The sequence below is a fragment of the Prionailurus bengalensis genome, chromosome D1 (genome assembly GCF_016509475.1).
Source record: "Prionailurus bengalensis isolate Pbe53 chromosome D1, Fcat_Pben_1.1_paternal_pri, whole genome shotgun sequence".
Lineage (NCBI taxonomy): Eukaryota > Metazoa > Chordata > Mammalia > Carnivora > Felidae > Prionailurus > Prionailurus bengalensis.
Window position 1 is genome coordinate 114,136,101 of NC_057346.1, and position 27,890 is coordinate 114,163,990.

General features: G+C 60.3%; 1 protein-coding gene and 1 long non-coding RNA gene across 4 annotated transcripts in view; one reads left to right on the forward strand and one right to left on the reverse strand.

Annotated features, from left to right (window-relative positions):
• The window catches only part of KCNQ1 (potassium voltage-gated channel subfamily Q member 1), a 320,612-nt gene that overhangs the window by 240,508 nt on the left and 52,214 nt on the right, over positions 1 to 27,890 (reverse strand). The window lies entirely within an intron of this gene.
• LOC122484119 lies at positions 41 to 5,165 on the forward strand. Its single transcript, XR_006297541.1, has 3 exons — positions 41 to 3,454; positions 3,639 to 4,029; positions 4,485 to 5,165. It is a non-coding gene; the product is annotated as an uncharacterized LOC122484119 (long non-coding RNA).

Sequence of the window (27,890 nt, forward strand, 5' to 3'; positions counted from 1 at the left end):
CAAGAGCGGCCGGCCTGGGTCCTGGCCTGGGTCTGGGGGGAAGCACGCAGCCCACTGGGATGGGCCAGTGGCCCAAGGCCGGACCCACTCCCCCCCAGCAGACACCTGCTGCTCTTCAGACCGGGGCCCAGCCAGGCCACATCCACACCCGGGCTCAACAGCGGCTCAGGTCTCGCGTCCTCGCCTGGCCCCGAGGCACGTGATGACCTGGGCTCGCGTCCTCCAGCCGCACTCGTTTAAGCCACCGAGCCCCCAGAGCTCAGGCCGTGCATCCTGATTTGCGCGTCAGAGAGCATCCATCCTCGTGAGATGGTCCCTCGTTCACCTCACAGCCACCACGCCACCAAGGACACAGCATCCGGGGACACTTGTCAGCTCTGCCGGGGCCCGGGGGCCGGAGCGCCCCAGGGCAGGGGAGGGAGGTGGGTGGCAGGAGGAGGAGGAGGAGGGCAGAGGCCTCGAGGACACCTCTGGCGGAGCCGCTCCACGGCCAGGGCTCAGTCTGCAGTCAGCGCACCTCGAGGAGGGGACGCCGGGACCCCAAGGGCTAACACCCAGGCTACCGAGGACGGGTGATGGGCGGGTGGCTAGGCGGACAAGCGAAGAGAGACGGTACGAAAACCACGTTCAAAGGGAAACAAACGACAATGTAGTGAAATGGACAGATGGATGAGGAGGGGCGGGAAATCCTGACGGATCCAGAGCTAGCGAGGAGACTGCACCCGTGAGCACAACTCTCCCAACAAAGACAAGCCGTGGGCCCGACGGCTCCGCTGGTGAAACCTACCAAACATCTGGAGAAGAAGTAACCCCGATCGCTCCCAAGTTTCTCCAAAACACTGAAGAGGGGAACACTTCCTGACTTGTCCTGCGAGGCCAGAATGAAGCCAGACAAGGACGCTACACGTAAGGAACGAGGAGCCCAGATCGGCCTCCGTTGTGAGCACCGGTGCAGAAACGCCCGAGAAAATACTAGCAGCCAGCTCAGTAGCCTGTCGGAAAGATCACACACTGTGACCGAGTGGAACTGCCGTCGGAAGGGGGGCCCGGCGTAGGGAGACCGATCAGCTACAACCCGTCACGTCAACAGAACGGGGTAAAAACGCACGACCTGAGTCGCTGCGAAAAAAGCATGTGACAGAATTGCCCACCTTTTCCTGCTAAAACCAGTGAAATCAGGAACGCAGGGATAGTGCCTGCATGTAATAAAAGCCACACCTGCAAACCCCACGGCACACGCTACATCGACGGGAGCTTTCCCTTCGTCGCATTCGACGCTGTGCTAAACGACGCAGGCAGAGCGGCTGGGCGCGGAAGAGAGCTAAAAGCCATCGCAATCGGCAAGGACGAGCAAAACCATCTCTGCTCGCAGGGGATGTGAACCTACGTGTAGCAAACTGCAAAGATCACACACACACACACAACACGCCGGGTAGATGGTTGCAGAATTCAGCAAGGCGGGTGCGAGTCAAGAAGCACGAAGCAACTGCATTTCTGTGTCGCTTGTATCGTTTCCACCAACCGCGAACAATCTTTAAAAGAAACGACTAAAACAATTTCGTTTACAGGCGCATCAGAAGGAATCCGGGAGTTGTGAGTTAACAAAGGAGGCAAAAGCCGGGTGCGGTGAAACCTGAAGATATCATGCCAAGAAATGAAAGGAGGGAGGCACAGCCCCCGTCCTGGACCGCAGAGAAGCTGCCGGCACCAGAGTGACGTAGAGATTCAGCGCTGTCCCCCCAAACCCTGATGGGGGCCATCTGTACGAGGGAATATCACTCAGCCTTATAAAGGAAGGAGGTTCTGACACCTGCCCCAACAGGGATGGGCCCTGGGGTGGCCCAAAAACCTGCCCCTTGGAGCCCACGCGGAGGACGACCGTGGAGGCCAGGACCACGATGGGGTCCGGGGGGAAGGCGTGACGGACGTGTCAGTGGCCAGACTGCCGGCTCAGGGGAAGGAGCCGGACGAAGACAGCAATGCTGATCCTCCTGCCCCTGGAGTCCGGCCCTGGCAGGGGGCCTCACGGGGTGACAGGGCAGGTCCTAGTCCGTAGCGCACCCCTGCCCTCCCCGCCACGAGGCGGTGGCGGGACACTGCCCCCAGTGTTGGGGGCAAGCTCAGTGGATACGGGGGGAAGCCTAGGAGAGTTTGCCTCTTTCCTTTTGCAAAAAAGTTCTGTTCATAACACTGAATCCTTGGGGGGGGGGGTCGTGCGTGCCCTGGAGGGGGCAGGGGGCGTGTGACCTCACGGGGGCAGTGGCCACGTGCACCGCCCATCCCCCGCTCCGCAGCCCCACAACCCAGGGCCTGCCCCGGTTGGCATTCAGTGTGGATCCACCGGGCGAACGAGAGAGCGGGGCCGACGGCCCCCCGCTCGCAAGGCTCCGTCCTGTTCACGTGTCCCCCAAGAACCCGGCCCTGCCGGATCCCGGCAGGCGGGAGGATGGCGAGGTCTGTGATGGGCGAGGTCTGAATGCACCACGGGCCTCCAGGGTTTGGCCGTCACCTCCGTGTTCCCCAAGAGGAGACACGGGCACCGGCATCTTTGTGGAGAAGGGGTCACCTGGCCACTAGGGGGTCCCCAAAAGAGCCGTCCTCGGGGCCTCCCTCCCCGCTCTGCCTGCACATCCACACACCATCCGGCTTATCAGTCATTCCATAGTTTTCGTTCTTGTTTTCATGCAATTCTTGCCATTTAAATCCCTTCCTCAGCTGTGCCCCGCGTAGACTCAAAGCGCAAGAAACGTCTTCTGAAAGACCTCAAGATAACGAACAATCAGGGATTGCTGATTGCGGAGACCCGAATCATCTTCGTCTCACTCGTGGGGAGAACCTGGTCCGGAGCTACCCCCGCTCTCCCAGGGCTGGCTGCCTGAGAACACGGACTCCCCCCTGGAGGGGTGAGGTGTAGGAATAATTTAAAACAATGCTAATCCTCAAATCCTGTTTGAGTTTGGAATGCAGCGCGAGGCCCGGCGGGCCGCGTGGGGCGCTCACCGTGTGTAAGCGAGGCCCAGGCCCCGGGCGGGGCTGAGCTCGAGGTGCCATGCTGCCCGCACGCTGGGAGGGGATGGGGACGGGGCATGAGGCGGTGGGACGGATGTTTGCCTGGAGTGCTGGGTGAGGTGGCACTCAGGGTCAAGGCCACAGCCGGGCCCTCAGAGCTGGGTGCTGCGTGCTGGGGCTGCGGGGGGCTCGCCGTGGCTCAAGCACCCCACGGGCAGGCTTGCTGGCCAGCCCGGCCCACTGCTCTCTCTTGAAGCCACCTGTCCACTGGCCTGGGCTCCGGCGGGGGCTGTGGCCCAGCAGGGGCCTTGGAATGTTTTCACAGGAGGGCTGGAGGCTGCTGCGGGGCTGTGACTGGCCTTGACCGTCCACTTGCAGAGACCGGTGGCGGGGAGCCTGCATGAGGACTGACCTCTGTCATCCCGTGGTGTCACCCCCGATTCAGGTATGACGTCCCCCCGGACCACAGCAAGCTCATTAGTTCTGGGCTAAGGGAGGCCAGCTTCCAGCCCCAGTGGCCCAGACCCGGAAAGGGTGACCCCCCCCCCCCGGCCACCCTCTGTGCCCTGAGTTTTCTCCACCCTGGCAGGAGCAGACCGGCCCCAGACTCTTCTGTCTTTGTTTTCCAGGCCCTACGCAAGCCCCAAAGGTGAACTACAGGGCGCCCAGAGCCTGCCAACAGCTGTCACCTCCCCCCAGGCTCACTGCTCAAGCCTCTGCTGTTGCTCCGCACCTTCCATACCAGAGGGTCGGGGTCTGTGGCCCCCCTCCCAGGGCCCCACCCCCCTACCCTATCCTGAGAGCCTCCCGTTGGCCCGCGGCAGGCCCACACCCCAGGTGCTCCCCTCCCCCCAGCTCCCCACTCTGGGTCCTTACCCTTCCTCGGTCCAGCTCGATACCCCCCACCTCCTGGGAGCCGCACCCACCACCCCTGTGGAAGCCACGTGGCTCCCCCACCGATAGCACAGCCAGCCCAGGGGCCCTCTCGGCCAGCTCCACGTGGTGCCTGTGTGACCCCAGGTGTGCAGCAGGTCAAGGATGTGGGCCGGGAGGCCGGGACGCTGAGGGAGTGCGGCCCTGAGCTCTGCCCTGCAGATACAAGGACAGAGGCTGTCCTCCGAGAGGAGCTCTCGGAGACCACAGTCAAACCAGAGGGATGGGGGGGACCCCTCCCACCCCGGCCAGTGTCAGCTTCATGGCCGAGGGGCCGGTGGGCCAGGGCGGGTGCTGAGACCAGAGGACAGACCCAAGCATTTGCCACCTTCCAAAAGCTGAGACACGGACCTCACGGGTCCCAGCGTCCGACTAGCCCCCCACCCTGACCCGCGTCATTCCGCGAGTTTCGGGCCGGACTTGGGCCCTTCCTGTGGGTCTCCCCGGTGCTGGGTGTCAGGGGTGGCTCTCAGCGGTGTTACTGGTGTGATCTGGCATCATCCTCCAAACAAGTTCTAACAAAGAACCCAACTGGAAAATAGGTGAGGAATTTGAGCAAACATTTCCCTAGAGAAGACGTGACGGCCAACAGACACCCAGAAGGGTGCTCGCCATCAGGGCGACGCGGATCGGAACCGCGGTGAGATAGCGCCGCGCGCCTGTCACGAAGGCTCGAGTAAGAAAAGATAAGAAACCTCAAGTGTCGGCGAGGACGTGGAGAAAGGGAGCCCTCGCGCGCCCCTGGAGGGAACGCCACCTGGTGTGGCCACCACGGATGGAGCCCAGGTGGAGGTGCCTCGGAAAGTGACAGTTCCTGCAAGACCCAGGAACTCCAGTCCTGGGGATTTATCCAGGGAAAATGAAGACGCTGATTCAAAAAGATACCCGCACCCCCACGTTCACTGCAGCGTTACTGACGACAGCCAAGGCAGGGCGGCGGCCGGAGGCCACCCACGGAAGGAGAAGGAAACCCTGCCGTCCGCAACGACAGCTGGATCTCGAGGGCACCACGGCAAATGGCAAATGCCCCGAGATTTCACTCGTGTGGAAACCGCACATACACGCGAAACCGAGCTTGTGGGTTCGGAGAACAGATGGACGGTTGATGGGCGGGGGGGGGACGGCGCAGTGAGAAATGAGTGAACTGCTTTGCTTTTTCAAATAAATTGAAATAAAACAAATTTCTTTTAATGTCTATTTGTTTTTGAGGGAGAGAGAGAGAGAGACAGCACGCGAGCAGGGGAGGGACAGAGAGGAAGAGGGAGACACAGAATCCGAAGCAGGCTCCGGGCTCCCAGCTGTCGGCACAGGGCCCGACGCGGGGCTGGAACTCAGGAACTGTGAGATCGTGACCTGAGCCGAAGTCGGACGCTCAACCGACGGAGCCACCCGGGCGCCCCTGGGTTTTTTCTTAAAAAAGAGCGTGGCACGGGGGGCGCCGGGGCTGGGGGTCTGTGCTTCATGGGGACGGAGTTTCTATTTGGGAAGATGGAAAGTTCTGGAGACAGAGGGTGGGGACGGCTGCATAACAGCATGAACGTGCTCAGCGCCCAGAGCTCTGCATGCACCTCGACACAGATATGATAAAGTGCATAGTATGCGTATTTCACCACGATTTTATGAAAAGAGAGATTAGTGGATGCCAGGGGCTGGAGGAGGGAGGAGTGGGGAGCGGCTGTCCCCGGTTAGGGGCTTTCCTCTGGGGGGACGGGACGGTTCTGGAACGACACGGGCGTGGTGGTTGCACAACTCCGTGAATGCACCGAATGCCACTGACTGCGCCCTTGGAAATGGCGAACGTGGTGCTCTGTGTGCCTGACCACAACAGACACACCGCGGGCCCCGCGGCGGACCTTCGGGGCGGCCCCACGGGGTGGAGAGATGGGCCCCGAACGTCACCCCGCTTGGGGCTGGGAGAGTCACTGCGCGGTCGGCCTGGGGCACAAGCTCCCGTCTTCACGGACCCGCTGCTAGCCCGGTGTCAGGGGAGCTCACGGAACGATGCCAGGCACCCCGCCGGGTCCCCTTCTGCGGGGACAGCAGAGGAGGCAGCGTGCAAAGGGCCCACCCGGGGAGGGGGCTGGCAGTGAGCGCGGAGTCTCTGAACGCTCCCTCGCCCCGTTTCATCGCGGTGTTGACAGGGCACGTGGGGCCCTGCACAGGCTCGGGGTCCCTCCCCGGGAGGCTCTGGGCCCTGCCTCGGACGCCCCACGGCACGGGCTCGCCGCCCCCGGGACTTGGCCGTGGGGTCCTCGCCCGGAGTCCTGTCATTCTGCTGACAGACTCCGCGGCCCTCCCCTGCCCTCGCTGTCCTGGGGGAACTGTCGTGACGGCAGTTCCGCAAATCCCAAGAGTGGAGATAAAGGTTCAGAAACGCAGGGGCTTATCTGGTTGCTCCTGCTGCGCGCGCGCACGGGGAGAAGGCTGGCGATTACTCAAGCGTTTCGTAACCGTGTAGAATGACAAGAAGGATGAAGGTCGCTCATCTGTCGTCCCTTATCAGCCACTCTGCATCCTCATCAGCGGGAAGCTGGTCTAAGGCCCCGCGTGTTTTGAGGCTCAGTGCTGCTGGCATCGCATGACTTAGGCGCGCCGGGAACGTCCCCGCCACGAACCACTCACATGTGACAGAGAGCAAGACGGCCTGAAGGCTAAACCCGCTCAGATTAGCCGACCTCACATCCCGACTCTTGGGACGGAAAATATTTCTTCTTTCGCTAAACAGAAAGGCGGCCTCCCAGATCCTTATCCTTGTGATCCCTGCGGTCCCTGATGTGACTGTTCTATTATCTCGATGATGAAAAATTTCGGAGAGAGATAGAGCCTGAACCACAAAGGATTAAGCGCCGGGGACTGTGGGGTGCAGGGGCCCGCGGGTTGTCAGGTGAGAAATGACAAAGAGCAGGAATGAGGGTCAAGGACGAATAGCACAGCTGCCTCCCCGGTGGCCCTGTGGGCGCTGGATGTGGCCCACTAGGGGTGCAGCCCCGGGGTGGGGGTGGGGGCCACTCTGCAGGAGCTCCTGCCCCCCACCCCCGCCCCGCACCGAGGACCGCCAGAGGGGGCAGGATGCCCGTACTTCCCGGGGTCAACGGGATTTCGCCGGCGGAGAAGCGGTCCCGGAGACCTGGAACAGGGCGAGGGGGACACGGGGACCCGACCAGGCCACCCATCAGGGCGGGGCCGTGGGCAACCAGCGTGAGGGTCTTCCTCTCCTCCCACGAGCCGGGAGGCGTCCCCATGGCGGGGGCGGGGGGGGGGGGCTGTGGTCCCTACAGCACAGGGGCCAGCCCAGCTGTTCTGACTCCAAGCGGGACCCCATGAGCCACAGGGGGAGCTGGCCTGCGCATTCCCGGGACAGTCAGCTGGCTGGAGAGTACAGAGCAGGCGTGCAGGCCGCTCAAAGCACCCTTTGTTCAGGAGCTGCCCGTGGCCAGCTGCTCCCAGCCGCGCGCCCGCGGTGAGGGCTCTGGGGCCTCCCGGTGACATGTGCTGGGCACAGCTGGGGCCCTCGGCCCACACTTGCGCCCACCAGCCCCACCCGCGCCCGCCAGCGCTGCCCCACCTCGGCCCGTGCTGGGGCGGGGGCCCGTGTGCCTGGACCCCTTTGCTCCCTGGTCCACACAGCCTGTGGGCCAGGCCCCGGGTCAGCCACTGGGGGTACAGGGAAGGGGCCCTGCTGCCCGAGGGGAGCCCTGCGCTGGGACAGAGGCCACTGAGGGCCCCTCTCCCCCACAGGACGGCAGGATACGGCATCCCCAACACGCAGGCGGTGACCCCGGTGGGCCCCACAACCGTGCCAACGTCCGAGTGTCCTCGTCTGTAGAGTGGGGGTCCTCGTCTGTAAAGTGGGAGTCCTGGGGTGCCTACTTCCCAGGGCTGTGGGGAGGGCTGACATTAGACAGGCCGCTTGGGCCTGTGGAGATGCCATGGAAAGACCCAGAAGACAGGGTGGCACTGAAGGGCCTCAAGACAGAAGTGACCTCCCAGGGGCAGGCAAGCAGGTGGGAGGGGGGGCTCGGCACAGAGGCGTGCAGAACCCTGAGCCGGTCTGGGGCTCGCACGCCGCCCCCGGAGGCCCGAGTCCACCCCGATCCGTGTCGGAACCCCCACTCTGCCCGCAGCACAGAGGGCCCCTCCTGATCCGACCCCTGACCCTGTGTGATGCATCCCAAGCCTTTGACGCCTCCACCTGGACCTCACCTGTGTCTCCCTGGCCCGACCTCCCTCCTGCCGAGGCAGTGGGACTCATCCCAGCCCAGGGGGCCCCTCCCCACCTCCTCAGCTGTCTCCCGAGCTGGGGGTCTGTCTTCACATTGGAAGCACGGTCCACACCGAGCCCCAGCAGGGCGCCCAGCTGGTGCTCTAGGGGCCACACGGGAAACTCTGGGTGGGGGACATGCCTGCTTCTTCCCCCGCGCCCCCTCACCCGGGGTGGGTGCTGCCTTCCGGGGGGACTGGGGGACCCAGGAAGACCCAGTGTCCCCAGGCCAGACAATACTTCCCTGTTGTTGGGACATGGACCCCCACCTCCCCCCCAACTCGGGTCTGGGACCCACCTGCCTGAAGTCACCGGTGGTTTGGGGCCCCACAGCCTCTCCCCAATAGGCTAGCCACCCTGAATTCCCAGGAGGGCCCCGTGAGCCATCAGACAGCAAGGAGACAGGAGCCCCCCGCCTGGAGGCCGACGGCCTGGACGGGCCTTGGGTGCTGCCCCACCCCTTAAACACAGTCACGGGTTTGGGGCGACTCAGGAGGCACCGGTCCGCGTTCTCCCGAGAAGCAGCCCTACCTGCCAGCTGTCTGGGGTGGCCATTCTGCGGGCCAAGCAGGCCAGGCCATAGCCTCGATCCATCACCATGGGGACGGATATTCCCATCTACCCAGCAGCCGGGCCCTGCAAGTGGGCAACAGCGGCCGTCCGGTCCCCTGGCCTGGTGAGGGGCCGCGGACGCTGCCCGAGCAGGCCGCTCGAGGGAGGCCCACCGTCCAGGCTGCTGGGGGGCTGGCTGCCTCCCTCACCCCTGTTCCGCACCCCAGCAGGCGCCTGAGGGTGCGGCGAGGCTCCAGGGCTCCCCCCCACTCCTGACGCCCTGGCTGGGGTCAGTCCCCGGGGCTCACCTTGTGCCACCCCCCCACCCCCACCCCGGCCTCACGGGAGCCGCGATCAGACCTGCCAGTACACCTGTGCAGGCTCAGTGGCCAACGGGGCGAGGCACAGATGTCCCGACTCTCCGCGCGTGGGCTCCCCGGGGAACCCCTCTGCAGGGCCAGACGGGCTTTCAGGGAGCAAGGGAAGCAGAGGACAGCTTTTGAGCAGTCGTCCCTGCGGCCAACAGCTCATTGCCCACCCAGAGGAGCCTCAGTGGCTCCAGTCAGGCGTCCAGCCCGGCCCCCTCCTCTGTAGCACCTGCAGACTCCAGGGCCCGGGCCCCACGGCTGTGTGTGTATCCAGGGGGCTCAGAGCGTAAAAGCAAGACCAGAAACTCGACCACACCCACGGCCGTGGCGCATCCTGAGGCCCGTAATCCTCGGATCCCAGGCCTCCTAGCTCAGCCTTGAGAGACCCCCCCCCACCACCACCACCGGAGGGGAAGAGTGACTCTCTCTGCCACAGTCACTTTGCGCGTGTTACCAGTGCCAGGACCCAGCTTCCTGCCCCAGACAGCGTGCCCGCACCGCAGGGCACGTCAGCGCGGCCCGCCTCCTCCCCACCCGGGTGCTCCCGAGGTCGGGAGGTGGGCCAGGGCCCCACCGCTACAGACACCTGACTGGGGGTGGGGGGGAGAGGCAGACACAGCCAGGAAGTGGGCCCTGGGCAGCTGTCTTCTTCCGGATTCTGGTGAAGTGGCTATACAGCCCATGGCCGCCCCCCGGAGCACCCGGCGAAGGGCGCTCGGTAGACACGCGGTACGTGCGACCATCTAATGTGTGTGTTTTACCCATTAGTTGCTTTCAATGAGTGAATTTCAACGCACATGGGGAGGTGACACTTACAACACAAGGAAGCCACTACCAACCAACTGTGGATGATGGGATGAAAATTACGTGTCCGTGGTCGGTGTCGGGGTGCAGTCCCGGAAGGTGCCTCCCACGGCGCAGAGGGAGCCTTTCCGTGTCCCTGCCTGGCAGGCGTGCCCGACATTCACCTCTTCGTCCTGGGGGTTATTCACGAGAGCATTCGCTGCTTAATTCCCAAATAGCTGAGCCTTTTTGGTAACCTCGTCATCCTTTATTTCTAACTGTATTGGGTTTTGATCACAGCCAACTTCATCCCAATTTTTCAAAGTGTGTTGGGTTCCCACCCCCACCCCACCCCACCCCAGCCGAGTGAAATGACTGGTTTTACAAATGTTCGTGGGCGTAAGGAACTAGATCCCGGTCAGGAAGACCCATAGTTACAGTGCTGGATCGTGGGTTGGGGGATGCTTGTTACACAGCCGTAAGCAGCAGGGACCACAGGTTACCGTTAGAACCCATCGCAACATAAGCCGTCCACACCCTCACGTATTCTGCATCTTCCAGAATCGTCCTATTCTGAGAGGTACAATTAAGCCGCCTGCAGGGATCACATCTAACCCGCTTTGCCCCGCATCTCCAATAGCTTTTGCTTCACGGAGCTCTTACGCTGTTTGACACGTCAGCGTTTACAACCCCGTCTCCTCCAGAAGTGGTGCCTTGCCTGGGCCTGTCGAGTGCCGACGCGGACACCATTCACCCTGCGTCCGTGTGTACGCGCTCAGCATGGCTCGGCCGTTCCTTCGTTTATCCACCGTCCGTTATTAGTTTGCTTTACTGAATTCCCCTGAACGACGTATTTGTTAAAAATGGAATTAAAAACCTTTCTGAGAGTCCCTGCTTTTTAACAGAGGTTCTCAGGCCATTCACGTTTAGTGTAGAACCGGATGCATCCGATTCGATCTGCTTACCGTTTGCTGTCTGATGTTGTCTCCTTCATTTTCCTTCGGGTGGGAGAGGTGATCAGCGTAGTATCTCCTCCCTTCTCATTCCGGAGTGGGCAAGTTTCACTGGACTATCCTCTCCCATCGCTGCGGCCTCACCCCCGAAGCTTGGAACAGCCCCTGCTCCCGTCGGGAGAGCTTATACTGTAGCCCCCCCCAGTGGCTGCCTCCCCCGTGACTCCATCTCCCCCCGTCCCTTCTCCCCCATCGATGGCACTGTGGGTGGACAAAGCAGTTTCCAACGTCACTTCGGTGGACTCAATGACACCCCGCATCTCTTTCAAGAATTCCTGAGCACAGGGGCCTCTCCCGTGTCCCTCTGACCAAGTCCCTGGCTCCGAGCACAATGCCACCCCCAGGGTGCTGGCCGGGTGGCAATAGTCCCCAAGGGCCACCTGCCTCCCACACCAGAGCAGGACAGGTCCTGAGTGATCCCGAGTGTCTCCTGCTCCACAGACCCACTCCTCACCCCTCACCCAGGCACCGTTTGGGGTTGAAGGGTCTCCCCCAAAACCTCGTATGCTAAAGTCCTGACCCATGGACGGCGAACGGGACCTTGTTTGGAAACAGCGTCTTTGCAGGTGTAATTAGTTAAGCCAGGTCACTAGGCTGGGCCCTGATCCCATATGACTGGTGTCCTGACAAAAGGGGGAGATACGGACACGAGCAGGGAGAATGCCGTGTGCAGAGAGAGCAGAGGTGGGGGGGACACATCTACGAGCCACGGAACCACCGGACGCTGGGACAGATCCCCCCTCCCCTCCCAGCCTCAGAGGAAATCCACATGGCGACCCCTTGATCACGGGCTTCTGGTCCGAAGGGAACAGCAGTCACATCCGGGGGCTCGGGGTCGTCGTCCAGGTCAGACCAAGAGCTGGACGGAGGTCCCTGTGGACGTCCAGGTCACAGGCCCCAAAGCTTTCTCCTCCTGGGAAGGGGTCCTGTCCTGTAGGCCTTGGTGAGACAGCGCCATTCTGTGCGTGGGCAAACGCTGGCCTGTGTGCCTTCCCTGCTGCACGGGAAAATCTGGGCTCTTGGAGACAGACCCCGAAAGGCTGGAAGAGTTACCCCAGGCTTAAGGCCAGCAGAAACAAAGGCCCAGGGGCAGGAAAGGTTGGGTGTGTGTGTGTCGGGGTGGGGGGTGCCGTGTTCCAGGACACTAAACAGTCAGAGAGGCGGCGGGGGGCGGGGGGGGCTTTCCACCTCGTGGCCTGGGGGCCAAGAGCCCCGTGAATCACGCTCGGGGCCTCGCGCACACGGGAGTAGCCGGGCGGGCCGCCCTGTAATTTGCGGTGGGGGCGCGGGAGGCCCCGGGACCGCCCGTGCCCAGCTGTAGACACCATCAGGCGCCCCAGCAGCCAGCTTTACACGTATTTAAAGCAAATCCCTCGTCTTCCCCAGGCACGGCTATTTCCGTCTCCAGGCCGGCTAAATGGGGTTTATTTTCAGCCCCGGAACCTCGCTGCCGAGGGCCGTTAGCCCCAAAGAAGTTCCACCCCTGCGACGGCCACCTTAGCCGGCAGGGCTGGGGGAGAGAGGGCGGCGGCCGAGTCTCTATTTGCCGAGGGCCCGAGCTGCTAAAAACGTCTCATTTAAGAATTCACCCAGAACGAGAAGTTGACCAAACCGAGAGCGACTTGGGGACGAAAACCCTTTCTAATTATCTGGTTGAGGCGTTGAAAGGCTCTGCCTTGGTTTGAATGGTGTTTGCTTTAGCGGAGGCGGCGGGGGGCTGCCGGCCGGGGGAGGACGGGCCCGCGTGGGCTTCGGGTCCCCGCGGGGCGCGCGTGTGCGGAGGCCCCGCTCCTCGGTGTCCTGACGGCTGGGTGCCTCGCCCGGCTCGGCACATCCAGAGGTTTTCATGACAGGCGCTGAATTTCAACAGTTTTTTTTTCTTCTTCTTCTTTCAGGAATGTTTTAAGGGATTGAGAGGAAATTGTGCACGGATTTTGCTGTTTTAAGAGCTAATATGTGAACAGCTTCAGAAGGATGTGTGTTGTTTTAGGGCTGGAGTTTACAGAGTAAAAGTGTAACAGCAAAGCAGACTTGCCGTGGTCTCCGAGGGCCGTCTGCTTGAGTTTCTTTCCTCCGAGAAGGGGTGGCCTTCCAGGGAGCGGGGCTGGGAGGCAACAGAGAAGGTCTGACCTTCAGTCCCCCCTCAACCCCCACCGCCGTCACCAGAGTGGGGGGCGCCCGGCCGGGCGGCCAGCTTGGGCGGGGGCCTGGAGCGGCTCTGAGATACAAGCCTCCAGCCCGCGCCCCCCCTCCAGGGCACCGAGGAGGGTCCTCCGTGTCTGGACAGCCCCGGGTCCCCCCGTTCCCACAGAGGGGACTGACCCTGGTCCTAGGATGGGGAGGGGGGCTGGCTCCTTGGGGACAAACGTCAAAGATACCAACTACCAAAAGTTACTCGGGAAGGAATCGATAAACTGAATGGCCCTAAGCCTGTGAAAAGAATTGAATTTCTAACCAAAAACCTTCCCACGAAGAAAACCCCAGGCCCGATGGCTTTGCATGTCCTATCAAACGCTGAAGAAAACAGCATTTCTGCCCTAAATCTTCCGGAACCAAAAAGCAGGAACGGTTCCCAACTGATTACCTAATGCCAAAAGCGAAGACGCTGAGAGCAAAGAAACCTCGGACGCGATCCCTCGTGAGCACAGATGTGAAAACTCTCTGTTACGTTGGCCAAATGAAAGCCAACAATGTATTTTTTAAAAAACACACCATGGCCAAGTAGGCTTTATACTAAGAATTCAGGGTCGGTTCACGATTTGAAAATCACTCGGTGTAGTTCACCGTATTAATAAAGTAGGGAGAAAAACACACATATATAATCAATAGATACAGGAAAAGCGTCTGACGAAATCCAGCAGCCACACTCCATAGCCACTCTTCCCGGAACAGTGGAAAGAGGGGGGCTTCCCAGCTGCTAAGGGGCATGTCCAGAAGCCACAGCTAGCATCGTGCTTCACGGCGAGAGACCAAGCGTCCCCCGGGGATCAGGAAGCAGAAGCGGGGGGTCTGGTCTCTCCTCACCATTTACTGAACGTCACCGTGGAGGCCCAGCCCGCGATCAGGCAAGAACAAGGGACAAAAAGCAACAGAGGTTGAAATGGAAAAAAAATAAATAAATAGAACTGACTCTGTTTGGGACAACACTATCATCTCCATAGAAAATCCTAAAAAATCTACCAAAAAAAAAAAAAAAAAAAAAAAAAAAGAAGCTTCCAGAACTAATAAGGTTAGCAAAGCCACAGGACACCAGGTCAACATGCTAGGAAGAAGCCATCCAAAAGCGAAATTAAGAAAAGTACACCGTTTGGGTGATGTCAGAAACACGACACAGCAAATCGCACAAGTCACGTAGGAGATCTGTGCACTCACAACCAGAAAACACGGATGAGCGATACGGAAAATTATCTAAAAAAGCATAGAGACACAGCACGGCCGTGAGGCAGAAAACACAATGTTACTGAGATCCGCGGGGACACTCAGATTCACTGACCCGCCACCGGCTCACCACGGCGCGAATCAACACTTTGACGGGTTTTTTTTTGTTTTTTTTTTTTTGGTAGAAATTAACAAAGTGATCCTAAGATTTACATGGAAATGCAAAGACTAGAATCGCCAACATACTTTTGAAAATGAACAAAATTGAGGGATTAACACAGCCTGATTTCAAGGCTTACTACAAAAGTCACATTAATCAAGACAGTGTGGTAATGGCAAAACAGATTAGAAAGTCCAGAAGCAGAGCCACGCATATGGTCAACTGATTTTCATCAAAGGTGTCAAACTAATTCGATGGAAAAATGGTGCTGGAGAGCCACATGCAAGAAAGATTTAATACCTGTCACTGCACATAAAATTAAACTTGAAACGGATCGCAGATATAAACACGGAATGTAAAACTATAAAATTTCTACAGAAATAGAGGAGAGAAGTCTCCGTAACCCTGGATTAGGCAAATATTTCTTAGACAGGACACAAAAAACATGAGCCTTTAAAGAAAAAAACAACCTGAAAAATTGGACTTGGTCAAAATTAAAAACTTGTGCTCTCCCATAAGACGGTGTTAAGAGGAAAGAGAAACCACAGATCGGGGGGCGGTGGGGGGGGGGTGGGGAATGCTGGCCAAACGCACACTTGATCGTCCCAATGTAATGTCTCGACTTGGATCCAGAATGTACCAGCTGTTACAACCCACTGGTTGTCCCACCGGCAGGACAGAGGCCCCGATCGCGAAGGTAGGCAGAGAACGGAGCCCTCTGTCAGAGAAGGTACGGCGCGGGGAGCGGGCCCCGGGAGAGATGCGCAGGGCCGCGGGTCACCGGGGAGACGCAGTTAGAACCGTGAGCGGTGGCCGCACGGACGGGGACCCAGAGCAGCCGTGCGTGGACGACGGAAAGAACGTGCACGCGGGGCAAACGTGGGAACCGGCGTGGGGTCTCTCAGCAGGGCCAGCGTGCTGGCCCGGCCGTCCGCTCCGAGGGCTTTCCCCAGGAGGAATGAGGACACAGGGCCGACTCGAAACCTGTATGCAATAATCAGGGCGGCTTTAATCATAACAGCAGAAAACTGGAAACGGCTCAAGTGTCCATCAGCCTGTGAACGGATAAACAAACTGTGGTACATTTTATCCTTTCCAATTAAGAGGAAACAAAGTCGTGAACGCCGCAACGGGGATGAAGCTCACGTGTACTCTGGTCCGTGAAAGAAGCCAGACGCCATGGCTCCGTGGTGCAGGATGCCGTTCGTATGACGTTCTGGAAAAGGCACGACCGCGGGGACAGGAAACATCCGTGATTACCAGGTGCTGGGGGCGCGGGGGCGCGGGGGTGGGGTGAGCTGCCAAGGGGCACCAGGGACTTTCGGGGGTGATGGGAATGTTCCAGATCGTGATTTCACGACGGCAGACATTTGCCAGGACTCGCTGGCCTGCGCACCTACGAGGCGTGGTTTCGCTGCTGGGGAGTGAGTGCCCCACGGGCCTAAGGAGAAAAGAGGAGGAAGAAATCAGACGAATACTGCGCCCAGCCTGAGAGATGTACAAGTAAACGGACCCTTCTGCAAGACACAAGTTCATCCAGTAAAAACAGAGATGCGCCGAATCAAAGGCCTGGTTTTTGGAGGTTAAAAAACACAAACACAAAAACACCCTGAGTCAGAAATCGCCCCCCTCCCGCGTGCCCAGAGTGGACAACGGGCCCTCACCAGGCCCACCGAGCTCCTGTCACCGGGGAGTTGGGCTGCGGTCCCCAATCGCCCCCCAGGAGGTCTCCCCCCAACCCCTGTCCTCCTCGGTGACTCCCCTGGGCACCTAGCACAGCAAGCCATCACCTCGCGTCTTGGTGACCGCCTGGGGCCACCAGTCTCCCTCTCCGTCAAGAGCTCCCGAGGGTGCCTCACACCCCCTCTGGCTCACGTCCTCGCGCGGGGCAGAGGGTACAAGAAATGCCCAGGAAACAGGTGCCGAGATGCCCCGGCACCAGCCTGTGTCCACACCTCACACCTGGGACCCCAACCCTATCCGCAGCCGGGTCCTGGGTTGAGTCCAGGGGACCCGAAGTGCACCCTGCGGCCACCGGGGTCATCCAGGCTCCTCCCAGAAGCCCCTGAGCCGTGCCCCACCCAGAAAGCCACGTCCACCAGCCCCAGACTCACTGCCCACGTCCCATCTGCCTTCGGGGGACCTGGGCTCAGGCGCTAACTTGGGGCCCCACCCTGGCACTCCGGCCTTAGGAGGTGTGTCCCCGGCCCCTCGCTCGCTCGTGGGCGCCCAGCTCACTTCCCGTGGCTTTCCGGCCCCCTGCCCCGCCCCCCGCGTGCACTCGGAGCTGCTCAGTAGGGAATGTGCAGAGTTCTGAGCTTTCTGTGACCTTCGAAGTATGTTGGCTTCTTCCGCCTGCCGCCCACACCATTGCGCCGCATCCCCAGAGCGACCTGATGCGGGGGCGGTGGGGTGACAGTGAGGGTACCCCACACGGAAGAAAGCCAACCGCCGGTCACGGGGCTCCTCCCCTGCAGGGACCCCCGGCACCGTGACCGAAAAGGCTCATTCTCGGGGGGACCCAACTGCTGACGAGGAGCGAGGGCAGAGGGACGGGGACGGGGGAAGGCAGGCCTCCCCGGGGAGTGACCACCCAGCCGCAGCCTGCAGGACTGGAGGGTCACGCGTGGCGAAGGCCAGACGTCGGGGAGGTCGAGTCCAGGAGGCGGGGCCCCGAGGGGCTTTGTGGGTCACAGGGAGGGGCGTGGCTGTCCCTTCACAGCCGTGGGAAGCTTCCGGAGAGTTCTAAACAAGGCAGTGACTAGATCTGATTCCCTTTGTGAGGAGGTCTGTCCTGACCACCATGTTGTGGGTGCCGGTGAGGCCTGGCCGAGGGAGGGAGCCGGGCGGGCGGCCAGCACGCTCCGGACAAGGGACAGCAGATTTCGGGCTGGGGCGAAGGGAGGCCTGTGCCCACGTGCGACAGGGTACACGTGGGCCGGGGGCCTCCCAGACACACAGCTACCTGGGACCACGTCCGAGCCCTGTGGCCCCGGATCAGAGCACGACCTCCAGCTTCAACACGGCCAAGCCCAGACCTGCCCCCGAGGGCATGGGGACGCCCTCACCCTGCTGATGCTCAGAGCACGGCCCAGTTCGGAGCCAAGGAGCGTGGACGCTTACGGAAGAGAAAACGAGCGAGAGAGGCACTAGCTGTAGGCCACAGTGGTCAGGGCTCACGCCGCCTCCGGGGCCGACACGGGGCCAGGGCCCCACTGTGGGACACGCCTGCCAAGGAGTCAGCACAGTCCCACACAGCGGAAGACCCAAGACCGGCGGCTGCAGGGGAGCAGGGGAGGGAGGATGCACGCGGGTGGCACAGAGGACCGTTGGGCGGGGACGCTCCTCTGCACGACACAGGACGCCCCCACACATCGGTCGACACCCACAGAAAAGACACCAAGGGTGACCCCCCACGGAAAGGGTGGACTCGGGCGAACGGTAACAGATCCGCGTCGGCCCATCGATTGTGACGAACGGCCCGCGCTGAGGAGAGAAGGGCACGGTCAGGGTGCTGGCGGGGGGCACACGGGGACTTTCTGCACTTTCTGCGCAATTTCTCGTAAGCTTAAAAATGCTGTGAGAAATAGTCTGTCCGTTTTGTAAAATAAATCTTAAAGAAGTGTTTTTGGTACGCACCCCACCCGTGTGCACCCACGCTGTCCGGCCCCTCGCGCTGCCCCTGGGGGGCTGCGTGTGCCCCCCGCCCCACCACGGGAAACGCTGGCACCGTCGTGCTGCTGGTTTGCTCCATCCTTCCCCAGGCCTAGCCGCCTTCCTGTCCTGAGGCCAGCGAGCCCCCTGCATCCGACCCACGAGCCCTAGGGTCCCTGACACCCCACAGCCAGAGACAGAGGCTCCCGCAGTGGGGGGAGGGGGGGGTCACAGGCAGGTGGCCGAGGCCCCATCCAGCTCCAGCACAGAAGGGCCAGCCAGGCCGGGCTGGCGCAGGGCAGGGGACGGGACCACATGCCGTCCCCTCTGCTGGGAGCACTCGTGACCAAAATATTTGTGCGACTCTGTCCTTCCCCTGCTCGCACAGCCACACTGCCCAGCGAGGCCACTGGGGACCCCTTGACTGAGAACCACAACCGCATGTGTCACTGTCTCTCCCTTGGGCACCCGGCTGTCCACCGGGTTCCGGAGCCTGAAACCCAGGAGGCCGGAGGGTCACGTGTAGTGCGTGAGGGCGGCGGGCGGGCGTGAGGGGGTGTGGACGAGTGTCAGCGTGCCAGGTGGTGACGGGACGGTGACGGTCTTCGTAAGGACTGGGGAGACGTCACAGCGTGAGTGCACAGGCAGCTGTCGAGACAGAAGGGAACCTTCCGGAACATCACGGTGTTTCTACGGAACAGAGAACACGCATCCTGCAGACAGCACCGCCACGGCGGCTACGACAAAATACACACGATTATGGAAACACTGTGACAGCTGACACCAGGCATCTCAGTCACGCTAATAAGTGCACACGAGCTTAAGCGATGCATTAAGAGGAAAACGTTTTGATTCAGGTAAGACTCAGCATGAACTTCACACGAGAAGCCCACTTTAAGTATAAAGACGCACGCAGGTTAAAAGCCAGAGACGTGGAAAACGTGCACTATGGGCACACGGAGGACAAGAAAGCCGGAGTTAGTAGCGGACAAGGTAGAATTCAGAGCGAAGCACGTGACTGGGGATAAAGAAGGGAGCTTCGTGGTGATAAGGGGGCCCATTCATCAGAGGACACACGGCCCCAGATACTGACACACCAGTAACAAAGCCTCTCAACACACTCTGAGAGTGACCAGCTCTGGAAGAACCAGCCCACAGCCCCTTCCTTAGAGCTGGAGGTCTCAGTGCCCGGCAATCACCGTGACAGCAGACCCCGCCGCCGGCCGCAGCCACCTGGTCGACGTCCACGGGATGGTCCTCCCGGCAGCAGGACACGTACCGTTTTCCCACGCCCGGTGCGATATTTACCAACACAAACCGTATGCTGGGGCCATAAAACAAGTCTTAATACATTTAAAAAGAATCCAATCATATTAAGTATTTTCTCTGACCACAAATGAATTACAGTAGAAATCAATATCAGAAAGGTATCTCGAAAATCCTCACATGTTCGGGCAGTAAGTCCTACGCTTACTAAATAATCCAGGCATCAAAGAAAACAAAAAGGAAATTAGAAACTATTTTGAGCGCAAGGAAAATAACATAACGCGTCAGGATCTGTGGGATGCAAGGGAAGTCGTCGGGGGGAATGCATACCGCCAAACTCTGCATCAGAGGGACTCCAACGACGCCTTCAGCTTCCACCTTAACAAACTAGAAGGGACGCCTGGGTGACTCAGTCGGTCGAGCGTCCGACTTCGGCTCAGGTCATGATCTCATGTTTCTTGAGTTTGAGTCCTGCGTTGGGCTCTGTGCTGACAGCTCTGAGCCCGGAGCCTGCTTCGGATTCTGTGTCTCCCTCTCTCTCTGACCCTCCCCTGCTTTGTGCTCTCTCTCTCTCTCTCTTTCTCTCTCTCTTTCTCTCAAAAATAAACAAACATTACATTTTTTTTCTGAAAACTTAGAAAAAGGACAGCCAAGTGACACCAAGTAAGCGCTTTTAAGAATAAAAATCAGTGCAGAAACGAATGAAATCACAAAACAGAAACACTGAAACCCCAAATCAGAAGTGGGTTTTTTGAGATCAATAAAATCAAGGAAACTCTAGCCAGACCCACTGCACACAAAAAAGACAGATTACCAACATCAAGAGCGAGAGAAGAGACATCACTACATGTCCCACGGCTGTTAAAAGGAAAACGTAACATCATGAACAACTTTGTGCCACTAAGCTTAACACCTTGGGCGAAACGTACAACTTCCTTCAAACACACAGAATACCAAAGCTTACTCGAGAAGAAATAAGTCGCCTGGATATTTGATTAAGTATGTTCAGAATCTAGCTAACAACCTTCCTAGAAAGAGAAGTCCAGGCCCAGACAGCTTGACCAATGAGTTCCGCCATGCGTGTAGGGAAGAAATAAAACCAATTCTGCACAAAGTTCTTCTCCCGTATGAAGAGAACACAGCCCAGCTCACTCAACCACGACAGCATCACTCTGGTACCAAATCCGCAATGTTATAAGAAAACTGTAGAAAATATTCCTCATGAACTCAGATGCAAAAAAGTTCCTAGCAGGATTAGAGCAAATGAAGTCCAAAAGTATATACAAAGGGTAATAAATACAACACAAAAAGTAGGGTTTATCCAGGAACGCAGGCTCAGTTTAACGTTCGAAAATCAATCAACGCGATTTGCCGTGAGTACCTCAAGAGATGTAGAAAAAACGTTCGGCAAAATTCGACACCCACCTGTGTTAACAAACCTCTCAAGCATCGGTATTAGGAGGGATACTCTTTGATCTGGCAAGGGAGGTCCACAGACACCTGCCGTAGACATCACACTCGGCGGCGGCGAGGGGCTCAGCACACTCCTCCTACCACGAGTGGGAAGGTGAGGGCGTCTGCTCTGCCCGCCTCTGTGAGGCGGCGTGCAGTTGGGCAAGAAAGACAGACGGGCGTCCAGGCTGCAAAGCAAGAGCTAAGACAGCCTTTACTTGAAGGCATGATTATCAGTGTAAGAAATCCACAGAACCCACTAAAAAAGCCACTAGAAGAAAGAATCGAATTAGGAAAGATTCAAGACATGAGATACCAAAATTACAGTTTGGAATACCAGCAGCGAATAATCAGGAACCAAACGTAACAAAGAAATACCATAGGCGACAGCATAAAAAATAGGAAATACTTAGGTGTCTGACAAAAGATGCGTAGCACCTTTACTCTGGAAAGTACGACACAGCCCGGCAGACATTAAAAATCTAAATAAATGGGGGAGGTACAACGTCCAAGGGCCAGAAGATTTGATCTCCGTAGACCCGGCCTCCCCCTGCTGATCTCTGGGTTCAGTACCAACCCAAACAAAATCCCACCAGGCTGCCTTGGAAAAGCTTCTAAAATTTATGTAGAAATGCAAAGGACCGTGGGGCGCCTGGGTGGCTCAGTCGGTCGAGCGTCTGACTTCGGCTCAGGTCATGATCTCGCGGTCTGTGAGTTTGAGCCCCGCGTCGGGCTCTGTGCTGACGGCTCGGAGCCTGGAGCCCGCTTCCGATTCTGTGTCTCCCTCTTTCTGCCCCTCCCCACTCATGCTCTGTCTCTCTCTGTGTCAAAAATAAATAGACATTAAAAAAAAATTAAAAAAAAAAAAGAAACGCAAAGGACCTGGGGAAATCAGAGAAACTTGCAAGAGAGGTTGGGTGGTTGTCTTAATTTATTTCAAGCCTTCTTGTAAAGCTACAGTAATCAAGGCACAGACACAGATTTGCTGACCGATGCATTGGAATAAACAGTCCAAAAGTAAGCCCACGTTCTCCCAAGTTGACTTTTCAAAAGGTGTGAGTGGGGTTCGATGGGTCGAGGATAACCTTTTCAACAATCAGCACTGTAGCAACCGGGCACTCACGTAACAGATTGTGAATCTCAACCCATAATTTACACGGCACGTGAAAATTAACTCGCGGACCTAAAGACGAGCACTGAAACTACCAGAAGAAAGTAGAGAAGAAAATCTTAGTAATCATGTGTTTGGGGCAGAGTAAGAGTCCTTAAATACAGAAAGCGTAAAAAAGGAAGAAGCAATAAACCTGACTTCATTAAAATTGAGAACTTTTAGTCTTTTTTTTTAATTTTTTTTAAAGTTTTTTTTTTTCAACGTTTTTTATTTTATTTTTGGGACAGAGAGAGACAGAGCATGAACAGGGGAGGGGCAGAGAGAGAGGGAGACACAGAATCGGAAACAGGCTCCAGGCTCTGAGCCATCAGCCCAGAGCCCGACACGGGGCTCGAACTCACGGACCGCGAGATCGTGACCTGGTTGAAGTCGGACGCTTAACCGACTGCGCCACCCAGGCGCCCCGAGAACTTTTAGTCTTTAAGAGACACTGTTCCGTAAATGAGAAGGGCGGCCATAGACGGGGGAGAAATGCTTGTGAGCACGGAGCCTCGCGTCCACGATATACAAAGAGCTTTTACAACGGAGCAACGAGACAAACCCCCGAATCTTAAAACGGAAGATCTGAAAAGATACTTCACCGAAAAGGTCATGCGAGCGGGAACGGAGATGAGGTCGGCATCCCTAGTCACCGGGGAATAAAGATTAAAACCTGAGCTACCGCCGCCCACGCGTGCTGGGTGAAGGAAAAGACAGACCACACCAGGTGGCAGCGGGTCCGTGGCGCAGCCAGATGTCCCCACGTGGCCGTGGGGCCACGAGCAGAAACCCACTTGCCAGTGTCTTTGGCACTTCAATGAACACCTACCGTACGATGCGGCCGCTGGGTCCCTAGGTGTTTACCCAAGAAGACAGGAAATACAGGTCCGCGCCACAGCTCGTGACCGGAAGCCGCCTAGATGCTCATCAACGTGCGATCGATCAACAGATGGCGGGACAGCCACGTGGCGGAACGCGACGCGGCATCAAGAAGAAAGGCCTCGCGACACACGCGGCCACCTGGACGAGCCTCAGGACAACGGTGCCAAGTAAAAAGAGACAGGCAGGAGGGCGCGGGCGTAGGCGCCCACTTGAAGAAAGCTCTAGAAAATGCAAACGGGTCGGCACGGATGGAAACCGGCCGCAGGTGCCTCCCGAGTGGGTAGGGCAGGGGGACGAGGGGCCTCAAGGGCACAAGGACACTTGGGAGGGTCGTGTCTGCTGTCCTGATGGCGGGGACTGTCTCCCCGTGTCTCCACGTGTCAAACCCAGCTGCGCGCTTGAGACGCGGCACCTGCCACGCATCAGGCAGAGCCCGACACGGCTGGCTTCCGTCAGAGGCAGAGGATACGAAGCAGTGGCGTGGCGCCTCGGGTCGACCTGTGCCCGCACTGCCACCGCACAGCGAGGTCACCGGCTCGCGACCAGGGCACCTTTGGCGGCACAGACGGCCTTCCTGCCCCTTCCCCGGCACGCCCACCCTGCCACCCCACACCTGCCCACATGGGGAGGCCACTGTGCACCTCATCCACCACGTCCCTTTGGCCCTCTGGACCGAGAACCTTCACGCCACACGTGCCCAACCCCAACGGCCCTCGGGGTCAGAGCTGCCAACGTCACTCGACGTATACATGTGAGAAAACCAAGGCCCAGCAGGGTCAGGTCTCGGGGGGGTCTCGACCCTGACCACCTCCTGCAGGCTCCCTGCCGAGGCCCAGGGTCTGGGCACCTCGGAGGGCCACGCCCAATAGCCAGTCTTTCCCAGACCAGCTGTCCCACAGGCCCCTCCCACTGCCCCTCGCCATCTGTCTATGCAGGGGCAGGCGACGGCCCTTAGGATGGGGGTCTTAGCACTGGGAGCTAGTGCTCCCAGACCCCTAGGAGGAGAGGTGTTTCCCGATGTCCCAGAGCCACCAAATGGTCTCACGGATGCCTTCGTTTCCGAAATAATCACCTTGAACCTGACACTGAGACAGAGACCACGAGCAGATGAGAGGTGTCTCGGGGAAAGTTCAGGGATCCCAAGGATGGGACGGAGCCCAGCTCCCTGGCTCCCCGGAGACTGCAGGGCCACCGGCTTCCCCGGCAACCGCCGGGCCCAGGGACGTCACAGGGTAGGCGACACCGAGAAGTGAGTCACGTGCGGACCCCGGCCCGGCCTCCACCGCCGAGGACAGCAGGGCTCGGCCCCGACCCTCCTCGGTGGGTGCAGGGAGCGGCCGGGAGAAGAGACTCAGGGCCGCCCGAGAAACCAGAAGTAAAAGAGAGTCCTGCCCTTCCCCCGGGTCTCCCCGCGAACCCTGCTCTGAATGCACAAATTATTCTCAGCTCGTCGTGCTCGGAAACTGACCAGATCATCGCCCGCCAGGAAAGGGGGCAGGCTGCGCCTCTCAGCACACACTTGACATTCTGTTCTCCTCCAGGCTTCCGCGCTGACAGTTTCTGGATTGAATGTGCAAATGGAACGCGGCCCCGAGGGGTCTCGCTCCCTGCCGGCCCGAAGCTCCAGGACTGAGCGTGCTTGTGCACACGTGTGTGTAGTTGTGTGTGCTGTCCCCGTGTGCACGTGTGTGTGTGTGGGGGGGGGGGGCTCTGCACGCCTGCCTCTCCATCAGGCACCAGGGCCAGCCCAGGCCCGTCCTTCTCGACCTGCTCCCTCGACTGCCCTCGACCCCAACCAAGCCGGGAAAACGGTACCGTTGGCCACGGCCGCCCCAGCCTGGCTTTTGGCACAAGGAACTTTTCTCGGTGCAGCGGCGGTGGGTCCGGCGTGGCCTCCCTCGCCCTGGGCTCGGGCTGGGGGTCTGTGCCCCGCAGCCGCCACCCAAGGGGAGGCCTGAACCTCGCCTTCCCAGGTGGCCAGCAGCCACAGCCTGGGGTGCAGAGCGTCACCCCCAGCTCCCATGAGCCTGAAGAAGCTCCTCAGAACCCATGGGTGTCATCGGGCCCTCCTGGCCCGGCGGGGGCCGCCCGAGAGCCCGGAGAGAGCTGACAGGTGGTGCTCGGGGCACACCGGACCGGCTCCTGGCCAAGGGCCTTTCGCACCCCGTTCTTAAAAAGGGCTGTCAGCAGCCACCGGCCCTGGGGGTCACCCACGGCCCCCCTCTCCACTTGCCCCACCCAACGTGCCCATCACATGATTTCACAGCCGGAAAACAAAGCACACACTAGAGGAGCTGCTACACCCCAACTCCGAGGTCGGGGGAGGCAGGGGGCCGGGGGCGGGGGCGGGGTGAGCGGGCGGCGGCTCCCGACCCCACCGAGCGGCCCTGAGCCCCCTTCTTCCTGCCTGCAAAGACCCACAATCACACACTTCAATGGCTGCACAGCCGGGGCTCTGGTTTTCATTCTGTGTGACCTGGGGAGGCAGAGAACGTGATTATAACCCGTCTGAATGCAGTACCCTGGGGCGATCACTCCGGCACCTGCACAGGCCCGTGGCCCCCGCCCGGCGACCAGCCACTCGGGCAGCCCGCTCACCCGGGCGGCGACAGCTGGCAAACACGGCCGGCAGTACCGCACCCCACGGCCACGAGGCCCCTCCGGGCTCATCCCATTACCCCGGACGACCCTCCCCGGGGCAGCCCCCCGGGAGCCCCCCGCCGAGTGCCAGTGCCAGGCCCGCCTGCGCCCGGCGACACGCTGCCTGTTCAGCCCGGTCCCCGTTATGTTATGTCAGCTGTTGCCCCGTGCTTAAAACAAGGCTCTCCAGCTGGCCGGGGTCAGATGTGAAAACAAGGCCCTCCAGCTACCCCGAGCCGGGGACCCCCACTGAATGTGGCACTTAATGACGAGCGTCTCTCCAGCCCTCGGGCACAGCATAAAGGAAACACCTGTCCCGCGGACGGCACACTCTAATCCCGCTAAATCCCGAATGGGGGAGCCTGCGGGGCCGCGGCGAGGGGCCCCCACCCCAGTGTCTGACTTTTGTCCTGGGCCTCAGGGAGACGCTCGCAACGGGTTTCGGCGGGCCAGGCGGGAGAGAAAACACTGGAGCCGGCCTGGGAGCCCCGGGCAGCCCAGGCCTCCGTCGCGGGCTGGCGCCTTCCGGGCCGACCCAAAGTGCCATGCGGGGACCCTCCTCCCCGGGGGGGGGGTGGCCGATGGGAGACCCGGGGGGCACGCAAACACGCCCCGCCGACGGCCGTCACCTTCCAGGCGGGCAGGAGGGACTCCTGCGTCCTCCCCGACACCAGAGGCTGAGCTGAGCCCCCCCCACCCGCCCAGAGCGCCCCGCTCGTCCCCGCCACCCCTGCCTGCGCCCCAACCCGGGGCCGCTCCGTCTCCGGTTACCAACCCGGAGCTGAATCAGCACGATTTCTGAAAGCAGGCAAGAAAAGACAGCGGGGTACGGTGGGGAACCTGAGACCACCCAGACGCCTGGCCACTACGGGGGGAGAAGCCTGGAAACCACGCACACGCGTGCACCCCAGGTGCCCGGAGAGGCCGCTCGGCCTGCTGGGCAACCAGCCGGGCCGTCCCCCTACCTGGCTCTTCCCGCCCCGGTGCCCCTGCTCCCGACAGGCGGCCGTCATGTCCTCCCCAGGGGGGACGGGGGCTGGGGGGGGGTGTCCATGCACGGGGCCGACAGCCTCCCAGGGAGGAGGGTCGGTCGAGGAGGCCTGCACAGCCCAGGGCAACCGGGGTGCTGGCCGGGGCTCGCACCAGGGCCCCCAGCACAGATGCCAGCACATGCCTCGCATCACAGAGTTTAACAGCCTGAAAACAGGAAATGCTATGGAGACACACAGCCAGGCCCAGGCCCCGGCAGCTTGTAGAGCAGGGGAGGCCGGCACCGGCCAGGCCCGGCTGGTCGTGGGGCCCCGGGGCCTCCACTTGGCCATCACAGAGTCGCCCCAGGACCACGGGGATCCGGCACTCGGCACAAGCCGAGGGGCACCTCCCTTTTCCTTTAGGAGTCCAGTTGGAACCAAGATCGGGGCGGCATCTGGGGGGGACTCGGGGTGCAGGGGCCAGAGGGAACAGGTGCCCTGCTTTGCGGGTGACCCAGGGGCAGCAGGGGACGCCCCTGTCCCCACCCAGGCAGAGAGAACTGCGGGCTGAGCAGCCCCGAAGGACAGGGCCGGCCCGGCCGGCCAGGGCCAGGAGCGTGGGCCCAGCTCAGACCCTCCCGCAGGACGGGGCGCGGCGTTCTTCAGGAAAGTTTCGGATGCTTGTGGCAGTTTCGGCCACCTCCCGCCCAGGCCCCCCACCTCGCTGTGAACAGACTCGATCGGTACGACAGTTCTGGTGACAGATAACGGGGCCCAGCGGTGGGCCTCACGGAGGGTGTCTTTGTCACAGAAAGCGAGCCACTGACCCTCCAACACAGGGCCCCGGTGTACCGCCGGAAGGTTCCGGACACAGCCGAGGACTCCTGCTTTCACACACCTGGGCCGCGTGCAGACCCCTCAAGAGGGAATGTCCCCGCAGGGACAGGAACGCAGCCGGCCCAAACCCTGTAACCCTCACCAGGAGCGGGGTCCCGGGTGGGGCGGAAACTACGTCCCCAGTGGCGGGACGGCCTAGCTGCTGCCCTGGGCCCCTCAAGCCTCGAGCCCTCCGCCTCCTCCTGCTCGGACGTCCTCGGGCGCCGGGGCACTGTCCCCTTTCTGAAGCAGGCACCGGCCCCTCGAAACTCAGGAGGAGGAAGACCACGAACGAATGGCCGCCGTGCCCAGTCACGGGGGTCACGACCCGTGACAACCCCACTCGTTCGACAAAATCTGGGACGAGGCATAGAGCCCCGAGTGTGGGGCACGGTCAGGCAGAGCCAGGGCTGAAGCCCAGCAAGCAGACGTCAAAGCACCAGGGTCTTAGAGGTGGCTCAGGCTACCAAGGGGGTGGGGTATCATTCTCAGGGGTCCCTGACCGCCAGCATGGGGCTCTGGCAAGCCGGCTAAGTCCCCTG